The sequence below is a fragment of the Gopherus flavomarginatus genome, chromosome 13, assembly GCF_025201925.1.
Source record: "Gopherus flavomarginatus isolate rGopFla2 chromosome 13, rGopFla2.mat.asm, whole genome shotgun sequence".
NCBI lineage: Eukaryota > Metazoa > Chordata > Testudines > Testudinidae > Gopherus > Gopherus flavomarginatus.
In genome coordinates, this window is record NC_066629.1 from 21698459 (window position 1) to 21706887 (window position 8429).

The window sequence follows — 8429 nt, forward strand, 5'->3', positions numbered from 1 at the left end:
TGTAAGAACCTTCCTCTGAGGGCTGCAGCAAACCCATTCACTGCAGCTGAGCTGACAGCACGCACGCACCCAGGCAGGGCATGGCAGGACCACGCTCACAAGCAAGAAGCTTCCTGGCTTCTCTCTGGGTGGAGATGGGGGACTTTCAGCTTTGAATTCGGTGCACATCTAAGAAAGCATCGGCTCTGCTCAGGGCTGAGCCCTGCCAGATAATTCATGGGTGAGTTAAGTTCTCACTGCAGAGATTAAGCAGAGGATTGACCTCTGGGAGACAGTTCCAAGCACTTCACTACCAGGTGGGGGACTGTAGGGTCGAGGGGACCTGGAGACATTCACCCACATCTCTGATGTTAATCTACCTTAGGCCACCAGTTCAAACCCACCCCAGCTTGGTAATGGCTGGAAGCTGTTACCATCTGATGGCAACTTAGAGACCTGAGAGAAACCAGCTGGTGGGTCTCAGTGGGAAAAGAAAAAGACACTAACTATCTGGCCCCCTTGCTGGCACTCCCAGCAGAGTGACCTAGAATTCAATGGACCACGGAGGTTGTAATGAACTCCCATCCTTAAATAGGGACCAAAGTCCAGACACTCATGGCCAAGGGTGTGCAGTGGAAGCTTGCATTGCTCGTTCCGACGCCGCATCTGTTGTGTGGCTGAGTAGTGATTCCAGGATTGTGCATTTTGGGATGAGCATTAAATTCAGTGGGGCCCTTGTCTATTACAGAAACTCTAGGAGCTCGCACAGTACGAATAACTAGCCAGCTGGGACTGTCATAAACTCTCAGCAAATCCCCACCTGGAAAGGCAACAGCAGTGATTTGAGAACTCTGCACTAATAGGCACATGAGTGCTCAGAGCATCCAAGGAGCCACTGCAAATCTCGCCCCCTTCCCACACAACTCACTCCCCCAGTCACACCTGTCCCCATGCCACTCTGAGACTGCAGCAGGGGGACCCTGGGTGAGATACAATTTGGCTCTGATTCAGCAGAGAACCAAACTTAACTTTAAGCACTAGATTAAGCCCCAGGGAAATCAATGAGAGTTGAACACTTGCTCAAAGTGAAGCACAAGCATTAAATATTCTGCTGAGCAGAGGCCTTTAGGTACTTCATTGCTGTGGCTAAATCCCACCCTTTGCAGCCCAGCCTTGCTATGAGCTTTCATAGCACCCAGGGGCTGGGGTGAACGACTGCTCCCCTATCCAGCTCCTGAGCAGTAGCAAAGCTGTTCAATGGCCCCTTCTGCTCCTCTAACCAACCACATGTGGGGTAACTAATGGCCGATCCATGCCCCACTATGGACCATCCATTGGGTGGGGACGAATGAGAAGCCCCAACAGAGTCATACATGAGCTCCCCAAACCACGGCCACCCCTAGGAAGTGGAGCTGCATTTAGGCTCTTCTGTGTCATGGAGAAGGGGCCTGGATATTCGCCCACGGGCAGCATTTGCAGAGCACTTCCTCCCCGCTCCTGCTATTCCGTGCTTCTCACTTGCCATCCTAAAAAAACGGGAGGGGGGGGGAAATACAGCAACGATGGTGCAAAACTAAACGTTTTTTGTTTGTTTTTTTTAAGTCTCAGCTCATTCCCAATGGTCATTAGGAACTGCCCCACCACATTCCCAGCAGAAACAGAACTTCGAAGGGAAAGAAAATGATAGGGAAAAAAAAGGAAAACAATCAACATTTCCCACAACATTTTGCAAAGCAGCCAATGCTCTTATATCAAATCCACGGGCTGCAGACAGATGCAATTACTGTATCATCTCTTAGCCACAAACATGAGGAAACTCGACTAAAGAACCCTGGTTCCTCCGCTCCACACACTCTGATCTCTTGTCACTTCAATGAAATGACATCTATTCCAGTAAATACTAATAGCAGTAGGTCTCACAGCTACTCTCCACATACAGCCACTAGAGAGCAACACGCCTCGCTCAGACACAGACTGGGGATCACCTACTGCTGGAGCCGTCCAGGAGGAGCCGGGGTCAGTCAGAGGAAGTGGTTCATTCTAGAAACTGAACTGGCACCACCATTACAGAAGAGGTGTTTTTCACAGGCCTCATTAACAGCTCCATAGAGAGATTATAGCTTATAGGCAAAATTACTGTCCCTTGCACTGATGATGTGATTTTCATTGGCAAAAATGCCCTTAAAATACTAACTTTGAGTATTCCATCCAGTCATTCATCTGACCCTCCTCCAACCCACTGAGAAACATATTTCCTCTCATCTGGTTTCTCTACTGCATGGGGCTAAATTCTGAAGTCTGGACAGAGGCAAAATTTTGAATCTGCCTTTGAAATCATGGAGAGTTTGTCGGAGAAAAGACAAAACTTTTGACTGGTAATTTTGTAATACCCAGAGCTGATTCTTACCATGCTAGCTATCAATTTTCTGCTCTGCCACAGACTTCCTGTGTGACCACCAGCAAGTCCCTTAGCTGCTCCATGACTCAGTTTCCCATCTGTAAAATGAGGATAATATCCCTGCCCTACCTCCCAGGGGAGCTGGGAGGAGAAACACATTAAAGATCATGAAGCACTTTGAGATCTACTGATAAAAAGCATTACATAAGAGATTGCAGGTGGGGAAATATAATACCTTATATCACACCTTATCACACCCCTCTGAGCTATTATTCCCATTTTAAAAATAGGGAACTGAGGCAGAAAGAGACAAAATGACTTGCCTAGGGTCTCAGGGGAATTCAGTGGCAGAGCCAGATCTCTGGCTAGTGCCCCTAACCACTGGAACATCCTTCCTCTCATTCCATTCAAGCCCTCCTATTTGCAAACTGGGGCCAGGATTTTTAGAAGAGACTTAGTCCCAGATCCTGCAAGGTTTTCATGCCCCAGCTTCCTTTAACGAACTCCAAATCACTGAAACCCACAACCTCAGTGTTTGGGTACTCAGTGTGAAACATTATAAAGGGTCTGAGATTTGCAGAAGGCAGGTGGCCAGCACATTCTGAAAATCAGATCCTTTTAAGGTGCCTCATGTTGGTCTCCCAGAACCCTGGGTCCACTATAATCACTGCTCCCCTTCTGAAAATCCGGCCTTAAGGATTTTTTGTTTTGTTTTGATGACCACTGCAGAACACTAGCAGGGATCGGAGAGCTCTAAAAATGCTACGCGTAGGTAAACCCATTCCTTATAAGTGTTTGCAACAGTGGAATCAGACTGCAGAGTAACGTATCATTTGAACATTTGAAGCCATTATTTCAAAACTTTCCAGGTTATTGACAAAACAGCAGGATCAAGTCAAATTTACTCACATTGTATTACAGCCAGACGTGTGGAACTGACTTATTCTCGCCCCACTACAGATGCACACGCGCACAGTTTCTCACGCCTATTCTGCATGAAAATAAAACAAGACCTGAGAAACAAGGAGAACCTGTAACTCTCATGGACTCCGAGGGCATCCAGAACCTTGCAGGACTGGATCTAAAGCTATCTGAGAAGCCCTGTGATTTCTTGCACTGCTTCCTCAATTCAGATGCAGCGATGCTCTGAGCAATCCCCTCTATCCCTGCACAGGATGCCAGACTAGTATTTGCCTTCCTTCTTGCCCACTCCCTCTGTATGACCAAGGAAGCCTAGGGGGGAGAGAGACAGACCCTAAATACCTTTTCTGTCTGAGACGCAATAGAGAAACTTGTCAATCACTGGTTCCCCCATGACAGACCTTCTGCAGTCTCCCAGCCACTGACACTTCAGCTCCCTGTTTGTTCCAAAGACCAACCAATTACAAAGTATATTGTACCAGAACTAGCACTGTCATCTTTAACATGCCACTGAGTTTCCATCCCCTCCCCACCAATCTATCCTCTTTCGCTCACTCGCTCCCTTCTTCTATGGACTGTGTCTCATCTTCCTCCCAGCTGTCAATGGCATTTGGGAAGCAAACCTCTAGGAACCAGCAGGACGTTGTTGCATGATTCAGTCCCAGGGAACGTTTCAGACTTTGTCAGCATTTGTTAAATGGAATGTAAGGGATCAAGAGTGCTAGAGTGGAAGCAAATCGAGTTTGTCAGGGATGCAACAACAGCCATGTTGCAAAACATGACGAAGAGTGAAAAAACAAATCCCTCTATCAAGGTGCTGGCCCAGCTCCCCTGATGGAGAAAGCAGCAAAATGGAGCTGCTTAGCCTATGACTATCCCCCTATCTCGCTACCTTTCCCTCCATTTCTCTCATTCTCAAAGGGAACTCAATAAAGGATTTTGGCAAACAATCCAACATGCCAGCTAGTCAACAGCTAACACTTTTCATCCACCACAGAAATGCAGCCACCTCTGGGGATGAACACACAGTATGTTAATGGTGCACACTGACACTTAGATGAGGGCAGGGTATGAAGAAGGTTGTCACCGACAATCAAAGCAGCGGGGAGGGATTCAGTTAAGAAGTATCCACATTGGAAATGGGTGGGGATGCCTAGCTCTTATATAGTACTTTCCATCAGTAGTTCGCAAAGTGATTTACAAAAGGAGGGCAGTCTCGTTATCCCCATTTTACAGATGGGAAAACTGAGGCATAGAGTGAAGAAGTAACTTGCCTGTGGTCACCAGCAGGACAGTGCCAGAGCTGGGACTCTAACCTAGATCTCCTGAGTCCCAGTCCAGTGCTCTATCCACTAGGTTATCATTCCCGCTATCTTGAAAAAAGTTGCCTGGGATCATAAACGAACAAGAGGGAATCTCATTTTCCATCTCCCCAAGAGTGCAGCTGTGCAGAGGTAGCTTCTGGATCTGTGTGTTTGCTAACTGAATAACCAGCAGCAGAGATCTGGGGGAGAGATCAGATCATCGGCCATACAGCAGTGACCTCCAGTCCACCGCCACAGCTTGCAGCCAAACGCCATCTGGGTTTGGTGAAAGGGCAGACTGAAGGACCCAAAGGGAAGCTGCTGCCTCAGCGTCACCAGCCTGGAGTTCATAGTTAAAAGCTACACGATAAACGCAAGGTACGTGCTGTGCTTGGCTACAAGACCAGCAGGGTTGTAATTACCTAGAACATGGAGCACAGAGGGATGCTGCGGTCACCTAATATGTTATCCACAGCTAGGAACAACTTCTCAGCACTTTGATTGCTAGCGTGGAACAGCTGGCAGGGAGAGAAAGGTACCTTGGCATTTGCCAGATGGCAGACAGTGAGCAATCACCCCCCTCATCCACACACTGTCAACACACATCCCCCATCTGGATCACATGCTTTGACGTGCCCAGAGAAAGCAACACAAGAACCCTTCCTCCACCCCACACCCCCATCACTAGATCCATGCAACTGAGGGTTAGGAGCAGACAGAAGAGCAGTAAGAACCTCTCTCTTAGTCAGACAGCACAGGGTGTCGCACTGCCATTTAGGAAGGCAAACAAGAGCCTTATGAGGCATCTGCAGCAGATTGTTAGAGCTGCCTTTTCCTCCCAGCCTTCCAAGCCCATCTCCCTCCCCTGCTCAAAATTCACTCATTCGCTTAATTGAGAGACAAAAAAAGTAGCAAGCACTGCTCTTCGCTTCCCTGCCCTGGGAAATTCATTTTGCCTGAGCTGAAAAGTTCCCTGTTCTACCACAATGCTCCCTTCCTTGCTTCTGCGAAGTGTCTCCCTCTGCAGCAGTGTAGCCGGCTATGGAGCACCCTGCCCCTACTAGCCCCGCTCCAAGCACTCCATCTCGTTCCTGTTGTGGCTCCCAGCATCCCTTCCCGGGGTCGTTTTAATAGCAACTGAAGTCCTTGGTCACAAAATAACCCAAGTGATCCTCAATGCATCCTCAACACAAAGTCCGACATCGTGACGCGACCATTCCTACTTCACTCTGGCTCCACAGCCACCTCCAGGGCTCTTTCTCCGTCAGTCTGCTCTGGCCGGAGCTCAGCCTTCTGGCCTGGCTTCCTTTACCTATTACTGTGTTCTGATTCTGGAGCTTTTCTTCACTACACCACGCTGCAGACCCCTGCTGCCTTTTAATAGCTGAATTACCTGGTTCCCCACAGGTGGGACTTAGCTTGTAATCAACACTGGCTTGGCCCCCGTCTGCTACAGTCATTCCCATACACCTGCATTTTAATGCCATGAAACACACCTTCCACGCAGCTTTACTTGGCAGAAGGCTTCAGGACTAGGGTGGGGCATTTGTTAACAAACCACATGCCCACCTATTAAGAGGGCATCCATCCTAATAATGCAGAGAACTTCCACAGCAAAAGAGAGGGGAAAAATAAATTCCCTTGTCTATGGCAAATGGGAGGGGGCGGGGGTAAACGCCCTCAGGATTGTTCTGATCCTCTTTTCTCCATTGAGCAAGAAGAAGAAAAGAGAACGTATACAAGAAATGGCTGCACTAATCCTTCAATCCATGGAGAACATGACCCACAGGCTTCATACAAACAGACAGATGGCCTTTGTTAGAGTCTCTGTCCATAGTCCTGCGGCCTTCACCCAGCCAGCAGGTTCGCAGGGAGGCCACATCTACCTCCTTTGCAAAAGCTTCCATCTGTAGCACTGAAGACATTCAAAGATTATAAGGAACCCTGGAAAGCAGATAGCTGTTTGAAGCACAGAGCATCTGCTATTGTTTTAGGTCATGATACTCCAACATCCTTAAGAATATGACCCTGCCAGATAGAGAGAGGTCAGGTGGAAGATGTGTCTCATAAATCACTTATAGCAGTACATGATCTAAAATCTTTGGCTGCTCTCAGGAGAGGAAGGAAGTGTAGTTTTTGCGGTAAGGACTTCGGCCCAGAGTTTTAAAGGCATTTAGGCATTTCTACATGGAGAGTTGCAATGCCTGAGTGATTTAGGAGCCCATATCTCCTTCAAAGCAATTTAGGCCCTTAGGAATCTAAATCCCATTGGCTGACTATGTGATTTTGGTTCCTATGTGCCTAAAACCCTCTTCAAACTGGGAGTTAGGCTCCTAAATCAGTTAGACATTGCAACACTGAGTCCAGCAATGCCTAGATACCTTTAAAAATCTGGGGCTTCAGTTATGTAACTTCAGGAGGATGAAATTAAGAGCGACTGTGCTGATGGGGTATTTAGACATTCTTACATAAGATTCACGTCTCAGAGTTAGCAGCTGCTCCTGAAACTACTAATGCATATTTAATTAGCTCTCTTTTATTGTACTAGCCAACACACTTCCTTGTGTATGTTGTAGCATCTTTCTGACAGTGAGATTTCTGCATGAAATTTCTTACTCATCATAGCAAAAGCCAGAGGGAGAATAAACTGATAAACCACAGAAAGCATGTTTGCCTCTTCTACCGCTGCTTCTGTCTGGTGGGAAAGATATCCCTGAAAAAACAGGCGCATCTTCCACACAGCTCCTTCTATCAGTGGGGCAGAGGATACTCCTGATAACTGTGCACTTCAGCATGACGGGAAACCAAATTTACCTCCCGCATCAATGCTTCTGTCCACCCAGCCTCCCAGCTCTGGTCTACACTGGGAACTTACATCGGCATAGTTACATCTATACCTTGAGAGATGTTGCAAGGCTGATGTTGCAAGACAGTAGCAGGCCAACAGCAGAATTCTCCCATGGACCTTGCTGCACCTCTCGGGGAGGTGGCTACACCAGTAGAACCCCCTGCCTGCACTGAAGCATGACAGCAGCACCGCTGTAGCGTTTTAAGTTTAGTCATCAGGAACCAGGCGTGCCTTCTCCATGAAAGCTTTTGTTCCTCCTATTGGAGAACAAAACCCCAGCCCACTGTCTGCAGGCTCCCTTAAAAACCAGCAGCAGCTCTGATACTTGGAGATGGCTTTAATCTTCTCAATGCACCTGGGGAGGCAGCCTCCAGCCCAGGCGTGACTGTGGTCATGCTGGATCTCTGTGCGTCGCCAGAGGAAGTCTGACACACAGCGACGAAATGCAGCTCGAGCAAAGCTACTGCGACTCTCGCAGATGAAATAACAAATTTAACAGCTGCAGAACAAGGAGGAATTCTGAAAAATTGCCAGGAAAAATCAGCAAACAACTTAACAGGGTCTTTTTCATTCTTTTGACAGACACAGTGAGTGATTTCCCTTTGCAAAGCTTCATCTGTGGAGAGGTTCAGATTTAAATGAAACTGACAAGAGGGAAAGGATCTGAATCAAACTCCAACAGTTGGGCGTAGCTGGGTTGTATTGCGTGGGGTTGGTTTTATACAATTTTTTTTTGGAAGAGACTCTAGTTACATACCATCCAAAGACACATGTTCAGTGCAACTGAAACTTAAAACTGATACAAGGAAATACATTCTCCCTCACCACATCCACACAAAACACACAAGTCACCTCTGGAACGGATTGCTACTAGGTATCATCAGAAGCAAGAACTTAGCAGGATTCAAAAAAAGGATGCAACACGTATACAACTAACAAGAATATGCAGAATTATAACAGTAATGATTACAAATATCCA

General features: G+C 47.3%; 1 protein-coding gene across 4 annotated transcripts in view; it reads right to left on the bottom strand.

Annotated features, from left to right (window-relative positions):
* Positions 1 to 8429, bottom strand: part of GRIK4 (glutamate ionotropic receptor kainate type subunit 4) — a 318605-nt gene that overhangs the window by 213164 nt on the left and 97012 nt on the right. The window lies entirely within an intron of this gene.